The sequence below is a fragment of the Jaculus jaculus genome, chromosome 1 (assembly GCF_020740685.1).
Source record: "Jaculus jaculus isolate mJacJac1 chromosome 1, mJacJac1.mat.Y.cur, whole genome shotgun sequence".
Taxonomy (NCBI): Eukaryota; Metazoa; Chordata; class Mammalia; order Rodentia; family Dipodidae; genus Jaculus; species Jaculus jaculus.
This window is the reverse complement of record NC_059102.1, coordinates 222721438-222746323: the sequence shown is the minus strand read 5'-3', so window position 1 is coordinate 222746323 and position 24886 is coordinate 222721438. Positions and strand designations below refer to the sequence as shown.

The window sequence follows — 24886 nt, the reverse complement described above, 5'->3', positions numbered from 1 at the left end:
AAAAAAAATTAGCCAGGCGTGGTGGCCCATGTCTTTAAACCCAGCACTCAGGAGGCAGAGGATCACCATGAATTCAAGGCCACTGAGACTACATAATGAACTCCAGGTCAGCTTGGATTAGAGTGACACACTACCTTGAGAAACAAAACAAAACAAAAAAATCTAAAACAAAATGTGGGCTAGCAGTTAAGGTGCTTGCATGTAAAGCCTAAGGACCCAGGTTCAATTCACCAGTACGCATATAAACCAGACGCGTAAGGTGGCATATGTGTTTGGAGTTCGTTTGCAGTAGCTACAAGCCCTGGCATGTCCATTCTATCTGGCCCCCCTCAAAATAAATATGAAAAAATTTAAAAAGTGGTAGTGGCCGGGCATGGTGGTGCAGGCCTTTAGTCCCAGCACTCAGGAGGTAGATAGAGGTAGGAAGATCGCTGAGTTCGAGGCCACCCTGAGATCGCACGCATAGTCAAATCCAGGTTAGCCTGAGCTAGAATGAGACTCTACCTTGAGAAACCAAAACCAAAAGAACAAAACCCAAAAAGTAGTGTGCTGGGACTAAATGCATAACTTAAAAAAAAAAAGCGAGGGGTGTGTAACTTCAGTAAAGGGTATCTGGTTTCCAATTTACTGCAATCTATCCCAAATCGCTCCTCCATGAGGGATGGTAGCACCCTTCCCTTCAGACAGAGGTAGTGCGTCCAAGTAGTTCTCAGGCAAGAGGCAGAGGACGCTCCCAACTCTTCATCACAGTGGCGCTCTCTGTGATGGTCCTCATAAGGGGATAGAAGCTACAACTCCCGGCAGAGGTGTGGACAAGGCCTTGTCACAAGTAGTCCTGACTCTCCCCAGAAGCGTCTCCAGCCTCGTCCGGCTGCCTCCGGTGCATTGTGGGTGGGGCGCCCCTGCTGAGCACTGCGGGGAACCCCTGCCCAGCCAGCTGCGGGCCGCAGTCCGGCCCACACGAGCAGCCTTCCAGAGTCCGAGCTAGCTGGCCACGAATTGACGGCGTCCTTCAGACCCCACCCCTTATGGCCTTCCTGCCCCAAACCTAAAACCCGCCCTTTCACGGCTCTTATTGGGTGACCAGGCCGCTCAACCCTCCCATTGGACCATTGCCTGTCAGTCATTCTATTCCTCCCTTTCGGGCCCGTCCCAGCCTCCGGCGCGGTCCCGAGGGCTAGCCGGCCCACACACTCATTGGCCATCGTAGGCTGTCTGTCTTGCGGCTTGCCACACCCTCTGTGGGGTGCGGATCTTGAGACCCGGGGTAGACCTCATTGGTCTGCGGCGCCGCCACTCGGTGAAACATGCCTCAACCCGGAAGTGTGAGCAGCGAAATCTGCCTAGCAACCGGGGAAGCCGGGCTGTGAAGCGGGCAATTTCAGTGTGAGACCGAGCCGCGAGACCGAGCGGCAGCTCAGCACGCCGTGGCAGCGCCTCCCGCCCAGGGTCAGCGCCCCACCGCGCGCACGCGCACCCTCGCCGCCCAAGCGCGCCCTGCGCCGCCCGCGCAGTCTGTCAGTCGGTCGTCCGTCCTCCCGCCGCCGCCGCCGCCGCCACCACCACCTGCGGAAGACGTCGCCTGGGGACGCGAGCAGACCGGACCCGACCGCTCTGCGCAAGGCCGTCCTGGGGCCCAGCCGCCGGCCTGGCACGGCGCCAAGCAACTTCGGTGAGTGAGAGGCCGGCGCCGCGGGCAGGGGTCCTGGCTTCCGGTGTCCCGCTCCCCTGGGGCTTCCGCTTTACCGAGGCACCGCGTTCTCCGAGTGGACTCTCTTCTGGGGACCCCGCCTGTCAGATGCCCCTTCTTTTGGGGACTTCCTCAAATTTAGGGGACCGCCGCCACTCTAGGGAGCCCCGACTTCTCTACGGGACCCTGACTCTCTAGGGGACCTCCGCTTCTGAAGGGCATCTCTGCTTCCCTGAGGCGAGCCTCACCACCTTATTTGAAGTCCCCCCACTTTTCGGAGGGACCTCTGCTTTCCTGAAGGTCCCCTGTCTCACTGAGGGGTGCCTCTTTTCTAGGAGAGCCCCCACTCCCATGAGTGTTTTATGCTTCCCTGATGGTTGCACCCACTTTTCTGAGATTTTTCCTCTACTGCTGTGAGGGATTCCTATCTACTATCCACTTGAAGGTCCTCTGCTTCACCAGGGGACCCCTGCCTCACTGCGGGTCCCCGGCCTCCTTGAGAGGAGCACCCTGTTTTCTGAAGCTCCCTGAAGTATCCCTGGGTATATGAAGACTTCTACTCTCTGGACACCCCTGGCTCTGAGGGGAGTACCCCTTCTTTGAGGGATCCCATTTCAGGGAGTCCCTGTGATGCATCTCTCAGCTTTTGGAGGGTAACATCTCACAAAGATGTCCTGGACCTTCAAGAGGACTCCATTCTTCCCTCCCTCCCTTCCTTCCTTCCTTTTTTTTTTTTTTTTTTTTGCTTTTTCGAGTTAGGGTTTCGCTCTGGCCCAGGTGTTGACGTGGAATTCACTATGTAGTCTCAGGATGGCCTCAAACTCACAGCCGACCCCACTGCTGGGGTTAAAGACGTGCACCACTATGCCTGACTTCCATCCATTCTTGAAAGACCCTTCCCTCTCTGAAAGGCACTCCACTTCTTTGAAGGGACTGTGTCATTATCTGAGGAACCTTCATCTCCTCTTTTTTTTTTGGTCTTTTGAGGTAGAGTCTCACTCTTGCCAAGGTGAGCTGAAATTCACTATGTAGTCTCAGGCTGGCCTCGAACTCACAGTGATCCCCCTACCTCTGTCTTCTGAGTGTTGGGATTAAAGGTGTGTGCCACCATGCCCAGCCACTCCCTCTTTTGAGGGCACCTGGGCTCTCAGTTCCCCACTTCTGTGAGAGGATGGTAATTTTTCATCTGAGGAACTTCCCTTGCTTTTCTGGGGTCTCCTCTGCCTTTGGGGGTTCCACTTCTCAGGAGACACTACTGTTCTCTCAGGAGAGTCCTCCCTTCTCCTTCTCTGGAGGATGTTCCTGAGATCACTTCGCCTCTCCAGAGGAACCCCTACATTTTCTGAAGAGGTCTGTGTTTATCTGAGCTTTGTCCCACTGTTTTTCACAGGTCTTCTTTACTTCCATCTTTCTGAAATGCTCTCCATGTTTTGTTGTCCCCATTTTTTTCTCCCAAGTTTCCCCAAATAATCACAGGTGTTCATTCATATATCATAATCCTTACTGGAGGTTTTCCCCACTTTTCTGGGTTGTCGCCAATTTGATAACACCCCCTAAATTGTTTATTAGATTTTATTTTACAAGTATTTTTATTTAGTTAAGACAGAAGAAGAAAAAGAAACAGACAGACAGACAAAGGGTGTGCCAGGTTCTGTAGCCACTGCAAACAACTGTAGATGCATGCATCATTCTGTGCACCTGGCTTTATCTGGGTACTAGGGAATTGAACCTGGACTGGGACTGGCAGGCCTTGCAAACAGGTGCCTTTAACTTCTGAGCCGTATTACCAGCCTTTTTTTTTTTTTTTTCCTCCCTTTTTCGAGGTAGGGTCTTAACTGTAGCCCAGGCTGACCTGGCACTCACTCTGTAGTCCTAGGCTGGCTTCAAACTCAGAGCAATCCTCCTACCTCTTTATCCCAAGTGCTGGGATTAAAGGTGTGTGCCATCATGCCAGGAGGCTCTTTTATTAGATTTTAAAAAAATTAATTAATTTGTAAGTGTGTGTGTTTGTGTGGGCATACCAGGGTCTCTTGCCTCTGCTAACAGTGTAGAGGCTGCAGAATTGAACCCTGGTGGGCAGGCTTTGCAAGCAAGTACCTTTAACCCCGCAGCCATTTCCTTCAGCCCTGTTTTTCTCTTTTATGTTTTTTGAAGTTCTTAGGCTGGCCTGGAACTCACTCTGTAACCTGGACCAGCCATCCTGCTTCAGCCTCCTGATGCTGAGATGGCAGGGATGAACCATCATACCTGATATCCATTTTCCTTATGGGAGATGGCTGTGGATCCTTTTACTCCTTAGAGGTTCTCACTGCATTTGAGGGATTCTCCACTCACTTGCCTGAGGGTGATTCATATATATATATAAATAATTTATATATATATTTATTTACTTGAGAGAGAGAAAAAGGGAGAGGGAGGGAGAGAGAATGAGAATGGGCATGTCAGGGCCTCTAGCTACTGCAAATAAACTGCAGATTCATGTGCTACTTTGTGCATTAGCTTACATAGGTCCTGGGGAATCAAACCTGGGTTCTTAGTTTTCGCAGGCAAGTGTCTTAACCACTAAGCCATATCTCCAACCCCTTTTTTCCCTGTTTTTTTGAGGTCTTGCTATAGCCCAGGCTGACTTGGAATTCATTATGTAGTCTCAAAGAGAAAGAGAGAGAAAGGGTGCATCATGACCCCATGCCCCTGCAAAGGAACTCCAGCTCTAGACACATTTGTCACCCACATTTGTTATGTGGGTGCTGGGGAATTGAACCCAGATTGACAGGCTTTGTAAGCAAGTGCCTTTAACCACTAAGTCATTTCCCCAGCCTTTAATATTTTTTTTAAGACATGGTCAATGTAGCTCAGCCTAGCTTTTTTTTTTTTTTTTTTTCTTTTCTTTCAAGATAAGGTCTTATTCTAGCTCAAGCTGACCTGGAATTCACTATGTAGTCTCAGCGTGGCCTTGAACTCATGAGGATTCTTCTACCTCTGCCTCCCGAGTACTGGGATTAAAGGTGTGTTCCACCATGCTTGTCCTGGCTTTGAATTCATGATCCTACTGCTCAAGGTGTGCCAGCGTTGTTTCAAGATTTTTTTTAAAACTCTATACAGCAACTTTTCTAGTAATGAACTATAGATATACATTTAGGGATCATTCTAAATGTAGCATCTTTTTCTCGGGAATTTTATTGCAGCTCTTAGAGGCCTGGAGGATTTTGAGACTAGAGGGAAGTTGGGGGATGTAGAAGCAGAAAAACACTGTTTTCCCATGTCCTTTTAAGTCATGGATTTTGGGGCATTGTTAGAGAGCCACTTTGTTTACTGAATTTTCCTTCTTTCTTCTTACTTAGCTTATCTCCCCCCAGACAGGCCTTAAATTACTTGTCACAATCCTCCTGCCTCAGCCTGCAGGGTGCTGGGACTATTATTTTTATTTTTTCTTCAAGGTAGGGTCTCATTCTAGCCCAGACTGACTTGGAATTCACTCTAGTCCCAGACTGGCTTTGAACTCACAGTAATCCTCCTACCTCTTTTCCAGAGAGCTAGGATTAAAGGCGAGCGCCACCATGCCAGACCTTTGGTTACTCCATTTGCTGTTGGTAGCAGTGTGGCTCCCACCACAGGTCAATGTGGACACAGAGACAGGGCAGAAACATTGTCTCCTCTTTATCATACTGTCAAGCTGTGGGACTGACCCACTTCCTGTCCTATCCCTCAATTCTCCTCTGCAATGTAACTAACTTACCTTCCTTTCCCCCTAAAATAAGATAATGCCCCTTTGCTTTTTAGGGTCTTCCTGCTGTGTTTTTTCTCTTTGAGCCTCCTTGGTCAATCAAGCACCAGGTATTGGGTTGAAAGGCAGGGCAAAAAGAAGTAAATGAGCCAGGCATGGTGGTGCACGCCTTTAATCCCAGCACTTGGGAGGCAGAGGTAAGAGGATCATCATGAGTTCAAGGCCACCCTGAGACTACATAGTTAATTCCAGGTCAGCTTGGGCCAGAGTGAGACCCTACCTCAAGAAAAAAAAAAAAAAGGAAATAAATGGTTTATCTTGAGAAGGTGGACAGGAGTTATCAAGGGACAGAGGATTTGACCATAGTTCTGTAAGTTTTAGGTGGCTTCAGCTTGGCCCTAAGCAGGGTTTTTCTGTGGCATTTGCAAATCTCCTATGTGCTTTTTTAATAGCCCACCCTGGATTCCAAATTCATTCCAGTTGCTAATTTTATCTACTTTGCCAAAGGCAGAGCTCTCAGGAGCCCAAGTAGATGAATGCTGGCATTGAGAGATGGTCCACAGGACAGGAATGAACTCAATTTGAAACCTGAGTAACCACTTCATGTCCACACACAAGTCTTAAGCTGGAAGCCTGGGGAGACTTTGTGGGCAATAGAGTTCTGAAGCAGGCTGAACTGTTGGGTTTAGCATTTCAACAGGTACTTCATTCTGACTGGACTAGACCTACAGTTTGTAGTTTGAGTTAATGCTGTCTCTCTGCTCCTTTTCATTTTTATCTGCCTTAATTTGAGTCTTTGTAAGACTCCTGCTGAGGCCATAATTTGAGTTCTAAATCCGTTGGTGGACCATGTGAACATAAGCTTCAATTCAAGGTGTTTCCTTCTGTGGAGAAGCACTTGGAGAGTCTCCTGGGCCCTGGGCTCCTGCCATAGGCAAGTACAGGCAGAAGACTGCTCTACTGCCTTTTCCAGGTCAGCTGTAGGCACTGACCTGAGTGAAGAGGAAGGATGGTGGGGAGCTTAGGGCCTACAATGTCCTGGGATGCGAGAGGTGAGCCTGCATGCATTCATCACTTGAAATGAAACCCAGAGGATCAACAAGAAGAGTGATATGCATACACACACATACAAACACACATATATACACATATGTATATATATTTTAAATTTTTTTATTATTTAAGAGTGACACAGAGAGAGAAAGAATGGGCATACCAGAGCCCGCAGCACTGCAGATGAACTCCAGATGCGTGCGCCCCTTTGTGCATCTGGCTTATGTGGGTCCTGGGGAATCGAGCCTCAAACCGGGGTTGGTCCTTAGGCTTCACAGGCAAGTGCTTAACTGCTAAGCCATCTCTTCATCCCCCTATTTATTTATTTATTTTTGGTTTTTTTGAGATAGGATCTCACTATAACCCCAGCTGACCTGGAATTTTCTCTGTAGTTTCAGGGTGGCCTTGAACTCATGGTGATCCTCCTACCTCTGCCTCCCAAGTGCTGGGATTAAAGGCTTGCACCACCATGCCCGGCTTCTATAAGTATGTATGTATGTATGTATGTATATTTACTTTTTTACAACTTCCATAACTGTAAACAATATCCCATGGTAATTCCCTCCCACTACCCATTTTCCCCTTTGAAACTCCACTCTCTATCATATCTCCTCCCCCTCTCAATCAGTTTTTCTCTTATTTTGATGTCATGATCTTTTCTTCCTATTATGATGATCTTGTGTAGGTAGTGTCAGGCCCTGTGAGGTCATGGATATCCAGACTATTTTGTGTGTGGCAGAGCACATTGTAAGGAGTCCTATCCTACCCCTCCTTTGGGTCTTACATTCTTTTTTTTTTTTTTTTTTTTTTTTTTTTTTTTTGAGGTAGGGTTTCACTCTAGCTCAGGGTGTCCTGGAATTAACTATGTAGTCTCAGGGTGGCCCCAAACTCATGGCGATTCTCCTGCCTCTGCCTCCTGAGTGCTGGGATTAAAGACATGTGCCACCATGCCCGGCTTTGGCTCTTGCATTCTTTCTGCCACCCCTTCTGTGGTGGACCCTCAGCCATGGAAGGTATGATTGAGATATTTCAGTGCTGAGCACTCCTCTGTTACTTTTTCTCAGTGCTATGGTGCCTTCACCAAGGTCACTGCCATCTGAAAAGAGAAGGTTCTCTAGCCAAAAGTGAGAGTAGTATTAATATATGGATATGAACATTAAGAGAAGTGCTTACTGGGCAGTTTGGTGAGCATAGTATATACTTTTAACCAGACAGCAGCAGACAATACACCCCTAGGGCTCATGACTATCCCTCTTGTAGGTTTCAGTATCAGGGATGTATTCTGTCCCATCCAGACAAATTATAGGGCGGTTGGTTTTCCCTGTAGCAGATGTGCCACTATTGCACCCATTGGTTCATTTGGCCTGGCTGGCCAAATTTAAGGCTTGCAGTGTCCACTGTTGGGTATCTTCACCAGTGATTTCTCTCTTTCCCATTGAACTGCATGTAGCATGGCTTTTTCCAGCTTTTTGTCAGCTGGTCTACATGGAGGAGGTTATCAGCTCAGTTCCAGCAGGATTTCTCAGTGGCTTTGCAGCCCAAGTATGTGGAGTCTTCAGCAATAGGATCTTGCCATTTCTTCCTGGTGAGAAACCAAGGGCCTTGGCAATGGCCTGTAATGTTTTGGAGGCATTAGGGACCTCCCTGGCCAACAACTCACTGGAAGGTATCCCATCCCTAGCACTGAAAATTTTCTAGTAACAATCTATGGTTCCTGTGTGTTTCATTGTCCAAAAAAGTAGGTTTCTATATGATTTATTTATATCCTCTTAGATTTTGATTAGCCCTTCCTCCAACTTTCCTTTCAATCTCTTCCCCTGACCTCTCTTAGGCCTTTTCCCCCCATTAATCTGTTCTGTTTACATTTATACAATACCATCCTATTAGGTTCACCCCTCCCTCCCTTTCTATTCCTTTTATATCTCCTTTCTAGCTTACTGGCTTATGCTACTGAGTTTTTTTCCTACTCACATAGAAGTCCAGTCATTTGTAGGTAGGATCCACATATGAGAGAGAACATGTGACATTTGGTTTTCTGGGCCTGGGTTACCTCACTTTCCAGATCCATCTATTTTCCTGAAAATTTCATAAGTTCATTTTTATTTAGAACTTCATTTTATAAATGTGCCACATCTTCATTATCCACTCATTAGCTGAGGGACATGTAGGCTAGTTCCATTTCCTAGCTGTTGTGAATAGAGCAGCAATAAACATGGTTGAGCAAGTATCTCTAAGGTAGTCCTTAGGATATATGCCTAGGAGTGCTATAGCTGGGTCATATGGTAGATATATTTTTAGCTCTCTCAGAAACCTCCACACTGTTTTCCAAAATGGCTGAATTGCAGTCCCACCAACAGTGTAGAAGAATTCTTTTTCTGCATCCTCTCAGCATTTATGTTCATTTGTTTTCATGATGGTAGCCAGTCTGATAGGAGTGAGATGGAATCTCAACACAGTTTTCATCTGTATTTCCCTGATGACTAGGGATGTCGAACTTTTTTTAGATGTTTATATGCCAGCTGTGTTTCTTCTTTTGCGAACTATCTATTTAGTTCCATAGCCCATTTTTTATTTTTATTTATTTGTTTATTTGAGAGCAACAGACAGAGAGAAAGAGGCAGATGGAGAGAGAGAGAGAGAGAGAGAGAGAGAGAGAGAGAGAGAGAGAGAGAGAGAATGGTCACGTGAGGGCCTCCAGCCACTGCAAATGAACTCCAGATGCATGCGCCCCCTTGTGCATCTGGCTCACGTGGGTCCTGGGGAATGGAGCCTCGAACCAGGGTCTTTAGGCTTCACAGGCAAGCGTTTAACGGCTAAACCATCTCTCCAGCCCAATAGCCCGTTTTTTAATTGGGCTTTTTGATTTCTATTATTTAATGTTTTGAGCTCTTCCCCCCCCCCCCCCCCCCGAGGTAGGGTCTCACTCTTGTCCAGGCTGACCTGGAATTAACTCTGTATTCTCAGGGTGGCCTTGAACTCACAGCGATCCTCCTACCTCTGCCTCCCGAGTGCTGGGATTAAAGGCGTGCGCCACCACGCCTGGCTACTTTTTATATCTTAGATACTAATCCTCTATCAGATGTATAGCTGGCAAAGATTTTTTTTCAATATGTAGGTTGCCTCTTTGCTCTATTCACAGTGTCTTTTGCTGTTCAAAAGGTTTGTAATTTCATGAGGTCCCAGTGGTTAATATGTGGTTTTATTGCGTGAGCAATTGGGGTTATATTCAGAAAGTCCTTGCCAAGACCAAAAAATATGGAACTCTTCACAAATTGCGTGTCATCCTTGTGCAGGGGTCATGCTAATCTCCGTATCGTTTCAATTTTAGTATATGTGCTGCTGAAGCATGCACCTTCAATATATTAAAAAATATTTTATTTGATAACAAGGAGAAAGAGAGAGAGAGAATGGGCACGCTAGGGCCTCTAGCCCCTGTAGGTGAACTCCAGACACATGTGCTACCTTGTACATCTGGCTTATGTGGATCCTGGGGAATCAAAGCTAGGTCCTTAGGCTTCACAGGCAAGTGCCTTAACCACTAAGCCATCTCTCCAGCCCTATTTTTTTTTTTTTTGTGTGTGTTTTTTTGAGGTAAGGTCATGGTCTAGCCTAGGATGACCTGGAAATTCACTATGAAGTCTTAGGGTAGTCTCGAACTCTTGGAGATCCTCCTACCTTTGCCTGCTGAGTGCTGGGATTATAGGCATGTGCCATCACCACTGGGCTAGGAAGACAGATTTTTTTTAAATTTAAATTTTTATTTATTTATTTGAGAGCATCAGAGACAGAGAGGGAAAGAGGCAGAGAGAGAGAGAGAGAGAATGGGCACGTCAGGGCCTCCAGCAATTGCAAACAAACTCCAGATGTATGCGCCTACTTGTGCATCTAGCTTATGTATACTGGGGAATCGAGCTTCGAATTGGGGTCCTTAGGCTTCACAGGCAAGCACCTAACTGCTAAGCCATCTCTCCTACCCAGTCCTATTTTTTCTTTTCTTTTTTTCTTTTTTTGAGGCAGAGTCTCACTTTAGTCTTGGCTGACCTTGACTTCTCTATGTAGTCTCAGGGTGGCTTTGAACTCAAGGTGATCCTCCAACCCCTACCTCCCAAGTGCTGAGATAAAGGTGTGTGCCACCGCTCCTGGTCCTACTTTTATTTATTGATTTATTTTGGTTTTTCGAGGTAGGGTCTCACTTTGCCTAGGCTGACCTGCAGTTTACTATATAGTCTCAAAATGGACTTGAACTCATGGCGATCTTCCTACCTCTGCCTCCTGATTGCTGAGATTAAAGGTGTGCACCATCATGCCCGGTTCCTATTTTTATTTTTAATGTATTATTTACTAGAAGAAAGAGGGGGGGAGGAGAGAGAGAATGGCTGAACCAGGGCCTCTTGCTGCTGTATATGAACCTGTGCATCTGGGTTACATGGATTCTAGAGAATAGAACCTGGGTCCTTAAGCTTCATGAGCAAGCACCTTAGCCACTAAATTATCTCTCCAGCTCACTATTTTTATTAATTTGAGAGGGAGAGGGAGGGAGGAGGGAGAGAATGTATGAGCTAGGATCTCTTGCCATTGGTAATGAATTACATACATAAGCGCAACTTTGTATGTGGCTTTACCAGGGTACTGTGGAATTGAACCTAGGCTTTGTAAGCTAGCTCTTTTAACAGCTGACCCATCTTGCTAGCCCACTTTTTTTTTTTTTTTTTTTGTACATGGGTGTTAGGGAATTGAACCCTGGGCCACCATGCTTTGTAAGCAAGTTCGTTTAAAAGCCATCTCTCCAGCCCAAAAAGAGTGTTATAAACAAGGATCTGGTGTACATTTGTGATTACAGCACTAGTGAGGTGGAAGTGCAAGGGGGTTTAGGAGTTAAAGAAAAGCCTCCTCTACATAGTCAGGGCTACATAGCATAGTGAGTTCTAGGTCAATTTGGGCTAGAGAGACCCTGCCTCCAAAAATAAAAGGGATCTGGATCTAACTGTGAAGTTAGGAATATTGTTAGTCTTCTTTCTTTCTTTTTTTTTTTTGTTACTGTAACAGAATGCCTGAGACAAGTTATTTTATCAAGATTTATTTTGGCTCATTTTGGAGAAGCAAGGGCTTGTATCTTTCTTTTTTAAAACATATTTTATTTATTTGAGAGAAAATGGACATGCCAGGGCCTGCAGCCACTGCAAACAAACTCTAGATGCATGGGCCCCCTTGTGCATCTGGCTTATGTGGGTCCCGCAGAGTCGAACCAGGATCCTTTGGCTTTGCGGGCAAATGCCTTAACTGCTAAGCCATTTCTCCAGCCTTCTTGTTTTTTCCCCCCAAGGTAGTGTCTTGGTCTAGCTCAGGCTGACCTGGAATTCCCAATGTAGTCTCAGAGGGTGGCTTCAACTCATGGTGATCCTCCTACCTCTGCCTCCTTTGTGCTGGGATTCAAGACCATCACATAGGTCATGGGCTTATATCTTTTTTTTTTTTTTTTTTTGAGGTAGGGTCTCTCTCTAGCCCAGGCTGATCTAGAATTCATATGTACTCTCAGGGTGGCCTTGAACTCATGGAAATCCTCCTACTTCTGCCTCCCATGTGCTGGCATTAATGGTATGTGCCACCACACCTGGCTTATTTTGCCTTTTCTAGTCATGTGTCCTTGTCTCAGTTATAGTATGGAAGTGGCAGTTGCTAAGCATTTGAACATACTGCTGTGAGGGTGAAGTGCCTAACTTTGGGAGGTAAATGAATGAATGAGGACTATGAGGTAATGAACTGGACTTGGCTAGCACATGGTTGGTATGCAATACAGGTTCATTGTGGTGCTCATTAGCCTAGGGTTCTGGCCTGAACTCCCAGACCAGGAAGTGTTTGACAAACTGCCAAGGCTAAATATTCCCAAAGAGAAACAAACTGCAGGTTTTTTTTTTTTTTCCCTGCTCTGATACCAGATGTGGGATGGATTTGCTTGTGTTTGCTTTGGCCTTGGCATCTCCCTCTGTCAAATGGGGTAATTTGTGAGTTAAGGGCAAGTAGGGAGACTGGAGGCAAAAGAGAAGATTATAATGAAGAATTGTGGGAATCCAAAAGGTAGGTGAGCCATACATTAATTTAAAATGACCATTCCCATGTTTTTTTGAGACAGATCTACAGTAGTTACTTGGTGGCAGTTTTCTTCTTCCATTTGAAAGCCTTGAAACATAAACTTTTTTTTTTTCATGGTAATTGATCAGATTTGGGCACAAAAGACTGGGAAAGTGGTGTACAAAGGCATGGTGTCACACAATAATAGTACTTTGAGAGGGCTAGTATGTGGCTTAGTGCCCAAAAGGAGATCAGAATTCACCCTGAGCTCTGGGACCCTGGGTCTAGAGATTCTAGCTCAGTTTCTAGCATGAGGGGAGCTGGGGACTGGAAGTAAAGTGGATTGGGAATGAGGAGCAAAGACACTTTTTCCCCCTTTCTATGGAGCTGTGGCTAGACTGGAACTTACTTCTGTAACCCATACCATGTATGGCCTTAAACGCCACACATAACCTAGAATAATCTTCATCATCATCTTTTTTTCCGAGGTAGCATTTAACTTTACCCCAGGCTGACCTGGAATTCACTATTTAGTCTCAGGGTGGCCTTGAACTCAGTGGCGGTCCTCCTACCTCTCCCATCTAAGTACTGGGATTAAAGGCATGTACCACCATGCCTGGCTTCATCATCTTTTTATTTTTTACTTTCTTTCTTTCTTTTTTTTTTTTTTTGAGGTAGAGTTTCACTCTAGTCCTGGCTGATCTGGAATTCACTATGTAGTCTCAGGGTGGCTTTGAACTCATGACGATCCTCCTACCTCTGTCTCCCTGGTGCTGGGATTAAAGGTGTGTGCCACCATGCCCAGTTTATTTTTTATTTTTTGTAAAATATATTTTATTTATTTATTTGAGAGAGAGAGAGAGAATGGACACGCCAGGGCCTTGGCTACTGCAAACAAACTCCAGATGCATGCGCCACCTTGTACATCTGGTTAATGCGGGTCCTGGGAATTAAATCTGGTTCCTTTGGCTTTGCAGGCAAATGCCTTAACCACTAAGCCCTCCAGCCTCCCTCCCGACATGTTTTTTTTTAATTGACAAGTTCCATACTTAGAGACAATAAACTGTAATAATTCCCTTCTCTCCCTCACTTTTTCCTTTACCAACCCACTCTCCTTCATATCCCCCCTCTCTCTTCATTTTTCAATGTTTTATTTTATTTATTTATTAGAGAGAGCGAGGTAGAGACCTATGAAGAGAGAAAAGAGAATGGGCACACCAGGACCTCTAGCCAGTGCAAATGAACTCCAGACATGTGCATTGCCTTGTGCATCTGGCTTACATGGGTACTGGGGAGTCGAATCTGGGTCCTTAGGCTTTGTAGGCAGGTGCCTTAATCACTAAGCCACTTCTCCTGTCCCTCTATTTTATTTATATATATATATATTTTTTTTTGGTTTTTTCAAGGTAGGGTTTCACTCTGCCCCAGGCTGACCTGGAACTCATTATGCAGTCTCAGGGTGGCCTCGGACTCAAGGCAGTCCTCCGCCTCCCGAGTGCTGGGATTCAAGGCATGCGCCACCACGCCTGGCAAAATACATGTATACACACACACACACACACACACAAACATGCGTTTGTGTGTGTGTGTGTGTGTGTATATATATATATATACATATATATATATATATATGTATATATATATATATTTTTTTTTTTGAGGTAGGGTCTCATTCTAGCTCAGGCTGACCTGGAATTCACTATGTAGTTTCAGGGTGGCCTCAAACTACCTCTGCCTCCCAACTGCTGGGATTAAAGGCGTGTGCGACCTCACCCAGCTTCTTTTATTTTGATGTCATCATCTTTTCCTTCTGTTTTGAGGGTCTTGTGACAATAGTACTAGGCACTGTGAGGTCATGGATATCGAGGCCAGTTTCTGTCTAGACAATTTCATTGTAATTTCATTGTCTTACTCTTCTGTTGGCTCTTACATTCTTTCCACTACCTCTTCTGCAATGGACCCTGAGCCTTGGAGGGTATAATAGAGATAAATGCATAGTCACACAAGACTAGGTGTTACACTCCTAATGCTCATGACCTCCCTCATTCTAGGCTTTTGATTAGGTTTTCAGTACCAGGTATGTATATTCCCTCCCATAGAGTGCACCTCCAGTCCAATTAGAGAGCAGTTGGTTTCGCCCATAACAGACATTCCACTATTAAATCCTTTCAGTCTTTTGGCCTGGTTGGCCAAACTTGAGGCTTGCAGTGTCCACTATTTTCACCATTGATGGCTTCTGTTTCCCATAGGGCTGCATGCAGTGTGGTTTTTCCCAGCTTTCTGTCAGTTGGTCTACAGAAGAGGTTTTCAACTCAGCCCCAGCTTGATTTCTCAGTGACCTTGCAGCCCAGGCATGTGTGGAGTCTTTAGCAGTAGGGTCTTACCGTCTATTTTTGGTAGGAAACCAAGAGTCTTGGCAATAGCCTGTAATGTTTTGGGGGCAACAGGGACCTCCCTGGTCAACAATTCACTGGAAGGTATCCCATCCCTGGCACTGAAATTTTTCTAGTAATAATCTATGACATCTAGGTATGCCATTATCCAAAAAAGTAAATTTTCACACGGCTTATTCACAATATCTTGAATTTTGATTAACCTCCTCCCTCCCACCCTTTTTTAATTCAGTCTCTTCCCCTGAACTCACTTAGGTCATCTCTTTTTTCTGTTTTTGAGGTAGGGTCTTGTAGCTCAGGCTGACCGGGAATTCACTATGTATCTTAGGATGGCCTTGAACTCATAGCAATCCTCCTACCTCTGCCTCCTGAGTGCTGGGATTAGACATGTACCACCATGCCTGGCTGTTTTTTTTTTTTTTTTTTTTGTTTTTGTTTTGTTTTTTTTGAGGTGAGATCTCACTCTAGCTCAGATTAACCTGGAATGCACTATGTAGTTTCAGGGTGGCCTTGAAGTCACTGTGATTCTACCTTTGCCTCCCAAGTGTTGGGATTAAAGGCATATGCACCATTATGTCTGGTTTTGTTTGTTTGTTTGTTTGCTTGTTTGATTTTTTTCAAGGTAGGGTCTCTCTGTAGCTCAGACTGACCTGGAATTCACTGTGTCATCTCAGGGTGGCCTCGAACTCATGGCAATCCCCCTACCCCTGCCTCCTAAGTGCTGGGATTAAAGGCATGCACCACTATGCCCGGCTTTTCTCTCCCCTCCCTCCCTCCCTCCCTCCCTCCCTCCCTCCCTCCCTCCCTCCCTCCCCTCCCTTCCTTCCTTCCTTCCTTCCTTCCTTCTTTCCTCTCTGAGAGAGAGAGAGAGAGAATGGGTGCATCAGAGCCTGCAGCCACTGCAACCAATCTTCAGATATGTGCACCACCTTATAAGCATGCATCACCTTGTGTGTCTGGCGTACATGGGACCTGGAGCATCAAACATGGGTCCTTAGGCTTCACAGGCAAGCGTCTTAAGTGCTAAACCATCTCTAGGTCTCTTTCTCTTTTTGAAATGAATAAATTAAGCTGGGCATGGTGGCATATGCCTATAATCCCAGCACTCAGGAGGCAGAGGTAGGAGGATTGCCATGAGTTTAAGGCCAGCCTGAGACTACATAGTGAATTCCAGGTTAGCCTGGACTAGAGCAAGACCCTTCCTCAAAACACACACACACAAACTGGAAAACAAACAAACAAACCCAACAACAAAAAAATGTGTGTATGATTAGGTAAATAACTTTAAAGGGCTTACACTGTTATGTACTATTGACATTTTTCTGGTGGGTAATGGTACCAAGTCATGTCTCTTAACGGAAAGTTTAAAAAATTTTTTTTTAAAAATTTATTTGAGAGACAGAGACAGAAAGAGGTAGAGAGAGAAAGAGAATGGGCACACCAGGGCCTCCAGCCACTGCAAACAGACTCCAAATGCATGTGTCACCTTGTGCATCTGGATTATGTGGGTACTGGGGATCTGAGCCTTGAACTGGGGTCCTTAGGCTTCACAGAGAAGCGCTTAACTGCTAAGCCATCTCTCCAACCCCCCCCCCCCCTTTTTGTTTTAATTGAAGGATCCTTACAGCAATAAAAAAACCTTGGGTAGTTAGAAATGATATTGATCTGAGTACATTTACCCAGCATAATGTAACATGTTTATCAATTTGGCAGGCAGTTCTAAAAAGCATGTGGGTCTAAACATTGCCCAGTGTCCAACTGTGGAAGAGAAGCTGTTGGTTTATATAACTGAAATAGCTGGGGAAGTCAGGTTTCCTTCCTGTTGGAGACAGCACTGGGGCATTCAATCCCTGTGGGATCTCTGTGATAAGAAATAAGCTGACCTCTTTTGGAATTGTGAAATAACTACTGTGTGGGGTGGTTTCATCCAAATGGTGTTAGTTTTTAATTTTTCAGTATTCTGGCTTTATCCTTTCTGTAACTTTGTCACCAATTTTTTTTTGTGTGTGTATGTGTTTAGTGTGTGCATATAGTATATTTACATGTGTGTAGATGGACTTGCATTCTGAGGCTAAAAGAAAATGTTGAGTGGAGGCTGGAGAGATGGCTTAGCAGTTAAGGTGCTTGCCTACAAAGCCTAAGGACCCAAGATTGATTCCCCAGGGCCCACATAAGCCAGATGCACAAGGGGGAGCATGCATCTGGGGTTTGTTTGCAGTGGCTGGAGGCCCTGACATGCCCATTCTGTCTTTTTCTCTACTTGCCTATTTTTCTCTCCCTTTTTCTCTTTCTCAAATCAATAAAAATAAAATGTTAAATAAAAATAAAATGTTAAATAAAAATAAAATGTTAAATAAAAATAAAATGTTAAAAAAAAAGCCATGGGCTGGAGAGATGGCATAGCGATTAAGGCATATGCCTGTGAAGCCTAAGGGCCCAGGTTCAGTTCTCCAAATCCCACACAAACCAGATGCACATGGTGGTGCATGCATCTGGAGTTTGTTTGCAGTGGCTGGAGGCCTTGGCATGCCCATTCTCTATCTCTTTCTCCCTCTCTCTGTCTCAAATAAATAAATATATATGAATATGATCTAAAAAAAAATAAATAAAATTTTAAAAACAAAAAAGAGCCAGGCATGGTAGCTTATGTGGGACCTGGACAGTGGAACATGGGTTCTTAGGATTCAAAGGCAAACACCTTAACTTCTAAGTGCTTTCTGTCTCTTTCAAATAAATAAAGCTGGGTGTGGTGGTGCATGCCTTTAATCCCAGCCTTGGGGAGACAGGTAGGAGGCTTGTAAGTTTCAGGCCGCCCTGAGACTACATAGTGTTTCCAGGAAAACCAAAAAAAAAAAGAAAATGTTGGGTGTCCTCTGCTGTTCTTCCTCCACCTTACTTACTACAGTCGGTCACTGAACCTGGAGCTCATGTTATTTTTCTGTTAGGGTGGGTGATCATGTAGCCCTAGAAATGCTCCTGTCTTTGCCTTCCTCAGTATTGGAATTACAGGCAAGTATGGACATACACAGCTTTTTTTCTTTTTTTTTTTTTCATATACAGCATTTTACATGGTGCTAGGGATTGACCTTAGGTTCTTATGTTTGCACAGCAAGAGCTCTTCTTACCCACTAAGCCATCTCCCTGGCCCCACCACCTTTGTTTATATTGGTGTTGTCATTTCAGTGTGAATTCCTTTAAACTGACTCAAAGGGAGATGTGGAAGCTGGGAGTCATTGTGAGTTTGAGACCAGCCTGAGAGTAGAGTGATTTCCAGGTCAGCCTGGGCCAGAGGGAGACCCTACCTTGAAAAACAAAACAACAACAAGAAAAAAAGTGTCCAGAAGTCTTTTGGTTGACTGTAGCTTCCTATGCCAGCAAATAATTTGGCACTAGTTGTTTGCATGCTTGAGTAAAAGGGGCTGGGCCAGCCTGAGACTATCTGTCTTAGCCTGGGCTACAGAGAGACCCTGCCAAAAAAACACAAAAAAATGTATATAAATATAAATATCTATATGTATATATATAATATATATGTCATGATGCCCAACTATTTTTTTATTTTAAATATTTTTATTTAATTATTTGAAAGAGATAGATAAAGGAAGAGCAGGCCTAGGCCTCCAGCCACTAAAAACAAATTCCAGAACATGCACCACCTTGTACATCTAGTTTATATGGGTCCTGGGGAATTGAATCTGTGTCTTTTGGCTTTGTAGGCAAGCACCTTAACCACTTAGCCATCTCTCTAGCCCATCTGTTTCTCTCTCTCTTTTTTTTTTCTTTTCTTTCTTTCTTTCTTTCTTTTTTTTTTGTTCTTTTGTTTTCAAATTTTTTATTAACAACTTCCATGATTATAAAAAAATAATCCCATGGTAATATCCTACCTTCTCCCACATTCCCCTTTGAAACTCCACTCCATCATATCCCCTCCCCATCTCAATCAGTCTCTCTTCTATTTTGGTGTCATGATCTTTTCCTCCTCTTATGATGGTCTTGTGTAGATAGTGTTAGACAATGTGAGGTCATGGATCTCCAGGCCATTTTGTATCAGCGGGGAGCACGTTGTAAGGAGTCCTACCCTTCCTTTGGATCTTACATTCTTTCCACCACCTCCTCCGCAATAGACCCTGAGCCTGGGAAGGTGTGATAGCGATATTACAGTATTGAGCACTCCGGTCACTTCTTTCCAGCACCATGACACCTTCTGAGTCATCCCAAGGTCATTGCCATCTGAAAAGAGAAGATTCTCTACCAAAAGTGAAAGTAGCATCAATATAAGGGTATGAAGTGCTTACTGGGCAGTTTGATAAGCATAGTATATACCTTTAGCCAGACAGCAGCAGACGTTACACCCCTAGGGCTCATGACTACCCCTGTTTTAAGTTTTCAGTATCAAGGATGTATTCCCTCCCATGGAGCGGGCCTCCAGTCCAATTAGAGGGCATTTGGTTTCCACCATGAGAGACATGCCACTATTGCACCTGTTGGCTCATTTGGCCTCACTGGCCAAACATAAGGCTTGCAGTGTCCACTGTTGAGTATCTTCACTGGTGATTTCTCTTTCTCTCATTGAGCTGCATGCAGAATGGCTTCTTCCAGCTTTCTGTCAGCTGGTCTACATGGAGATTTATCAGTTCAGTTCCAGCAGGATTTCTTAGTGGCCTTACAGCCCAAGTATGTGGAGTCTTCAGCAATAGGGTCTTACCATCTACTCCTGGTGGGAAACCAAGAGCCTCGGCAATGGCCTGTAATGTTCTGGGGGTATCAGGGACCTCCTTGGCCAATAACTCACTGGAAGGTATCCCATCCCTGGCACTGAAAAATTTCTAGCAACAATCTATGGATCCTGAGTATTCCATTGTCCAAAAAAAGTAGGATTCCAAATGATTTATTTATATCCTCTTAGATTTTTGATTAGCCCTCCCTACCTTTCCTTTACTCAATCTCTTCCCTTGACTTTACTTTGGGCCTTTTCACCCCCATTAATCTATTCTTCCACTTACATAGATCTAATACCATCCTATTAAGTACCTACCCTCCCTTCCTTTCTCTTCCCTTTATATTTCTTTTCTAGTTTACTGGCTTTTGTTACTGAGTTTTCTTCCTACTCACATGGAAGTCCAATCTGTAGCTAGGATCCACATATGAGAGAGAACATGCAACACTTGGCTTTCTGGGCCTGGGTTACCTCACTTAGTATAATCCTTTCCAGATCCATCCATTTTCCTGCAAATTTAATAACCGCTGAGTAGAACTCCATTGTATAAATGTGCCATATCTTCATTATCTATCCCCTCATCAGTTGAGGGACATCTAAGCTGGTTCCATTTCCCAGCTATTGTGAATTAAGCAGCAATAAACGTGGTTGAGTAAGTATCTCTGAGGTAATGAGATGAATCCTTAGGATATATGCCTAGGAGTGCTATAGCTGGGTCATATGATAGCTCTATTTTTAGCTTCCTTAGGAACCTCCATACTGATTTCCACAATTGCAGATTGCATTACCACCGACAGTGTAGAAGGGTTCCTCTTTTTCCACATCCTCGCCAGCATTTATGTTGACTTGTTTTCATGATGGTAGCCAATCTGTCAGGAGTGAGATGGAATCTCAATGTAGTTTTAATCTGCATTTCCCTGATGATTAAGGATGTAGAACATTTTTTCAGATGCTTATATGCCATCCGCATTTCTTCTTTTGAGAACTCTCTATTTAGTTTCATAGCCCATTTTTTGATTGGCTTGTTTGATTTCTTATTATTTAATGTTTTGAGTTCTTTATATGTCCTAGATATTAATCCTGTATCAGATACATAGCTAGCAAAGATTTTTTTTTTCCCATTCTGTAGGTTGCCTCTTTGCTTTATTCACAGTGTCCTTTGCAGTACAAAATCTTTGTAATTTCATGAGGTCCCAGTGGTTAATCTGTGGTTTTATTGCCTGAGCAATTGGGGTTATATTCAGAAAGTCTTTGCCAATACCAATATGTTGAAGGGTTTCCCCTACTTTTTCCTCTAGCAGTTTCAGAGTTTCATGGTCTCTAATCCATTTGGACTTATTTCTTGTGCATGGAGAGAGAAAAGAATCTATTTTCATCCTTCTACAGATACATATCCAGTTTTCCCAGCACCATTTACTGAAGAGGCTGTCTTTTCTCCAATGAGTATTTTTGGCATTTTTGTCGAATATCAGGTGGCTATAGCTACCTGGACTCCTCTATTCTGTTCCACTGATCTGCATGCTTTTGTGTCAGTATCATGCTGTTTTTGTTACTATGGCTCTGTAGTATAGGTTAAAATCAGGTATGGTTATACCACCAGCCTTATTTTTGTTGCTCAGTACTATTTTAGATATTCTAGGTTTTTTTGTGCTTCCAAATGAATTTTTGGATTGTTTTTTCTGTTTCCGTGAAGAATGCCATTGGAATTTTGATGGCGATTGCATTAAATGTATAGATTGCTTTTGATAAGATTGCCATTTTCACAATATCTCTCTTTCTTTCATGGTTTTTCGAGGTAGGGTCTCTCTCTCTCTCGCCCAGGCTGACCTGGAATTCACTATGTAGTATCAGGGTGGCCTCAAGCTCTCTGTGCTCCTCCCATCTCTGCCTCACGAGTGCTGGGATCAAAGGCAAGCTCCTCCATTCCTGGCTCTGTTTCTTTTTTGAGACTGGGTCTCACTGTTTTGCCCAGGGTGGCCTGGAACTCTTGTTCCTCTTGGCTCTGTATCCTCTCTCTCTCTCTCTTTCTTTCTTTTTTTCCCCTCCCTTCTTTTCTTCCTTCTTTTAGAGAGAGACAGAAAGATGTAAAGAAAAAGAATGAAGTAGCATATGGTTGCACACATCTTTAATCCCAGCATTAGGGAGGCAGAGGCAGGAGGATTGCTGCGAATTTGAGGCCACCCTGAGATTATATATGGGTGTACCAGGGACTCTTACTGTCACAGATGAACTCCAGATGCATGTGCCACTTTGTGCTTCTGGCTTTATGTGGGTACTGGGAAATCAAACTTGGGTGGTTAGGCTTGCAGGTAAGTGCTTTAACCATTGGGCCATCTCTCCAGCCCCTCTTATTTCTTTTGAGAGAGGGTCTCATGTAGTCCAGGTCCTCAGACTCTATATCTGAAGAGGACTTTGAAATCCTGATCCTCTTGTTTCCACTATTGGAATTATGGGATTATAGGCTTGTATCACCAATCTGGTTTATGAGGCTAGGGACTGAATCCAGGGCCTAATGCATGCTAAATGAGCCCTTGGTTTTTGATTGCTTAGGAAAAGTGAGATTTCCATAGCTGAGTTTTTTAAAGATTTGTTTTTAAATTTTTTATTTATTTATTTTATAGGGAGAGAGAGAGAGAGAATGGGTGGGCCAGGGCCTCCAGCCACTGCAAGTGAACTCCAGATGCATGCATCACTATGTGCATCTGGTTTACGTGGGTTCTGGGGAATTGGACCTAGGTCCTTACTTAAGCTTTGCTGGCAAGTGCCTCAACTGCTAAGCCATCTCTCCAGCACTATTTTCTTGTATGTTGCTATTTGGTACATGGATTCTCTCTTACCTCTGGCTAGGAAGGTACTATTTTGACATTCCTTTATTGGGATGAAGATGGAAGTCTTCGATTTGATGTTAATAGGTCAATGATTAACAGGTACTTTTCTTCAGAGTACCTGTGAGGGTGTGGAACAAGAGAGCAGGCCTGGTTTCTCATTTAGGGCTGTGGGGTAGAGAGAGGGCCCTAAAGCAGAGTTTCACATGTTCTCCCACATACTGACTCCAGAGATGGAGAGCCAGGCCCAGGACAGAAGTGGGTATGGATAAGAAAGGCAACTGTGCCTGTGACCAAGCTCCCACCTGTGGACTTCTGCTGACCTTGGGAAGGGGACACTTGCTTACTTCCTGTTCTCTCTCCCTGAAACCTCTCCCGGTTGTGTTTTTGAGCCCTAATTGGAGCATTGGAAGCAAGTTTAAATCCTCCTTTTTTCCTTGGTAAGCTGTTTTGTGAGAACTAGGAGCCACCTGTGGTCCTGTACTTGGCAGTTGTAGGGCTTAGCTAAGGTACCCAAAACCTCAGAGACCTGTATAGCAATGCAAGATGGCAAACCAGGTGGTTTCCTGATTTTCTGTCAACCTTGTGGCCTTAGGGAGTGTGGTTGTAGCCCAGCTTCACTGGAGATGTGCTCAGAACTGAGAGAAAAAGACAGCAGTGGGTTTCAGAAGAAGCTAAGCTGTTATTCCTGTCTATTTGCTGTATGAACATACCATAAAGCCTTGTGTGCAGCAGAAATGCCAGAGCCTGAAAACCTTGAGTTGAGTGTGGATTGCTGGCCTTGGGAAAATGGCCTAAAAGTGGCCAAATCTTGTCCTTCCCATTTCCTCTTCTTTTCCTTTCTCTCTCTCTCTCTCTCTCTTTTTTTTTTTTTAATATTTTACTTAGTTATTTACTTGTGAGAGAAAGAGGTAGAGAGTGAGTGAGTGAGAGAGAGAGAGAAAGAGAAAATGGGCACGCTAGGGCCTCCAGCCACTGCAAGTGAACTCCAGATGCATATGCCCCCTTGTATATCTGGTTTATGTGGGTCCTGGGGAATCAAACCTGGATCCTTTGACTTCTCAGGCAAATGCCTTAACTGCAAAACCATCTCTCCAGCCCTCTTTTCTTTCTTTTTTATTTTTCTTTTCAAATTTTATTTATTTATCTATTTTTTCAAAAAAATTTCTTTAACAACTTCCATGATTATAAAAAAAAATCCCATGGTAATACCCTCCCTCCCCCCACTTTCCCCTTTGAAACTCAGTCTCTTTTATTTTGATGTCATGATCTCTTCCTCCTTTTATGAAGGTCTTGTGTAGGTAGTGTCAGGCACTGTGAGGTCATGGATATCCAGGCCATTTTGGTCTGGGGGGAACATGTTGTAAGGAGTCCTGCCCTTCCTTTTGCTCTTACATTCTTTCCTCCACCTCTTCCGCAGTAGACCCTGATCCTTGGAAGGTGTGATAGAGATATTACAGTACTGAGCACTCTTGTCACTTCTTTCTAGCACCATGGTGCCTTCTGAGTCATCCCAAGGTCACTGCCATCTGAAAAGAGAAGATTCTCTACCAAAAGTGAGAGTAGCATTAATATAAGGGTATGACCAGTGCTCGGGAGGCAGAGGTAGGAGGATCACCAGGAGTTTGAGGCTATCCTGAGATTTCATAGTGAATTCCAGTCAGCCTGAGCTAGAGTGAGACCCTACGTCAAAAAAAAAATTTTATATATATATATATATATATATATATATATATATATATGCACTCATACATATATATATATATATATGTATGTGTGTGTGTGTGTGTGTGTATATATATATATATATATACACACATATATATATGTATGTATGTATATATGTGTGTATGAACGTTAAGTGAAGTGCTTACTGGGTAGTTGGATAAATATATACATTTAGCCAGACAATAGCAGACATTACACCCCTAGGGGTCATGATTACCCCTGTTTTAAGTTTTTAGTATCAGGGATGTATTCCCTCCCATGGAGCGGGCCTCCAGTCCAATTAGAGGGCAGTTGGTTTCCACCATGACAGATGTGCCACTGTTGCACCTATTGGCTCATCTGGCCTGGCTGGCCAAACATTAAAGGCTTGCAGTGTCCACTGTTGAGTATCTTCACTGGTGATTTCTCTTTCTCCCATTGAACTGCATGCAGAATGGCTTCTTCTAACTCTCTTTAGGTTATCAGCTCAGTTCCAGCAGGATTTCTCAGTGGCCTTGCAGCCCAAGTATGTGGAGTCTTCAGCACTAGGGTCTTACCATCTATTCCTGTTGGGAAACCAAGGGCCTCAGCAATGGCCTATAATTTTTTTGGGGGCATCAGGAACCTTTCTGGCCAACAACTCACTGGAAGGTATCCCATCCCTGGCTCTGAAAATTTTCTAGCAACAATCTATGGCTCCTGAGTGTT

The 24886-nt window shown here is 44.3% G+C and overlaps 1 protein-coding gene and 1 non-coding gene across 3 annotated transcripts in view; one reads left to right on the top strand and one right to left on the bottom strand.

Moving 5' to 3' along the window:
- Nucleotides 1-1608: 1608 nt before the first annotated feature.
- The window catches only part of Gatad2a (GATA zinc finger domain containing 2A), a 127454-nt gene continuing 104176 nt past the window's right edge, over nucleotides 1609-24886 (top strand). The window contains exon 1 of one of the 2 annotated variants that reach the window (XM_045153542.1): nucleotides 1609-1672. The gene's annotated coding sequence lies outside the window, so the exon portion shown is untranslated. The remainder of the gene's footprint in view (nucleotides 1673-24886) is intronic. The other variant, XM_045153532.1, reaches the window with a different exon arrangement.
- Nucleotides 9717-9819, bottom strand: LOC123458238. Its single transcript, XR_006635535.1, has one exon. It is a non-coding gene; the product is annotated as a U6 spliceosomal RNA (small nuclear RNA).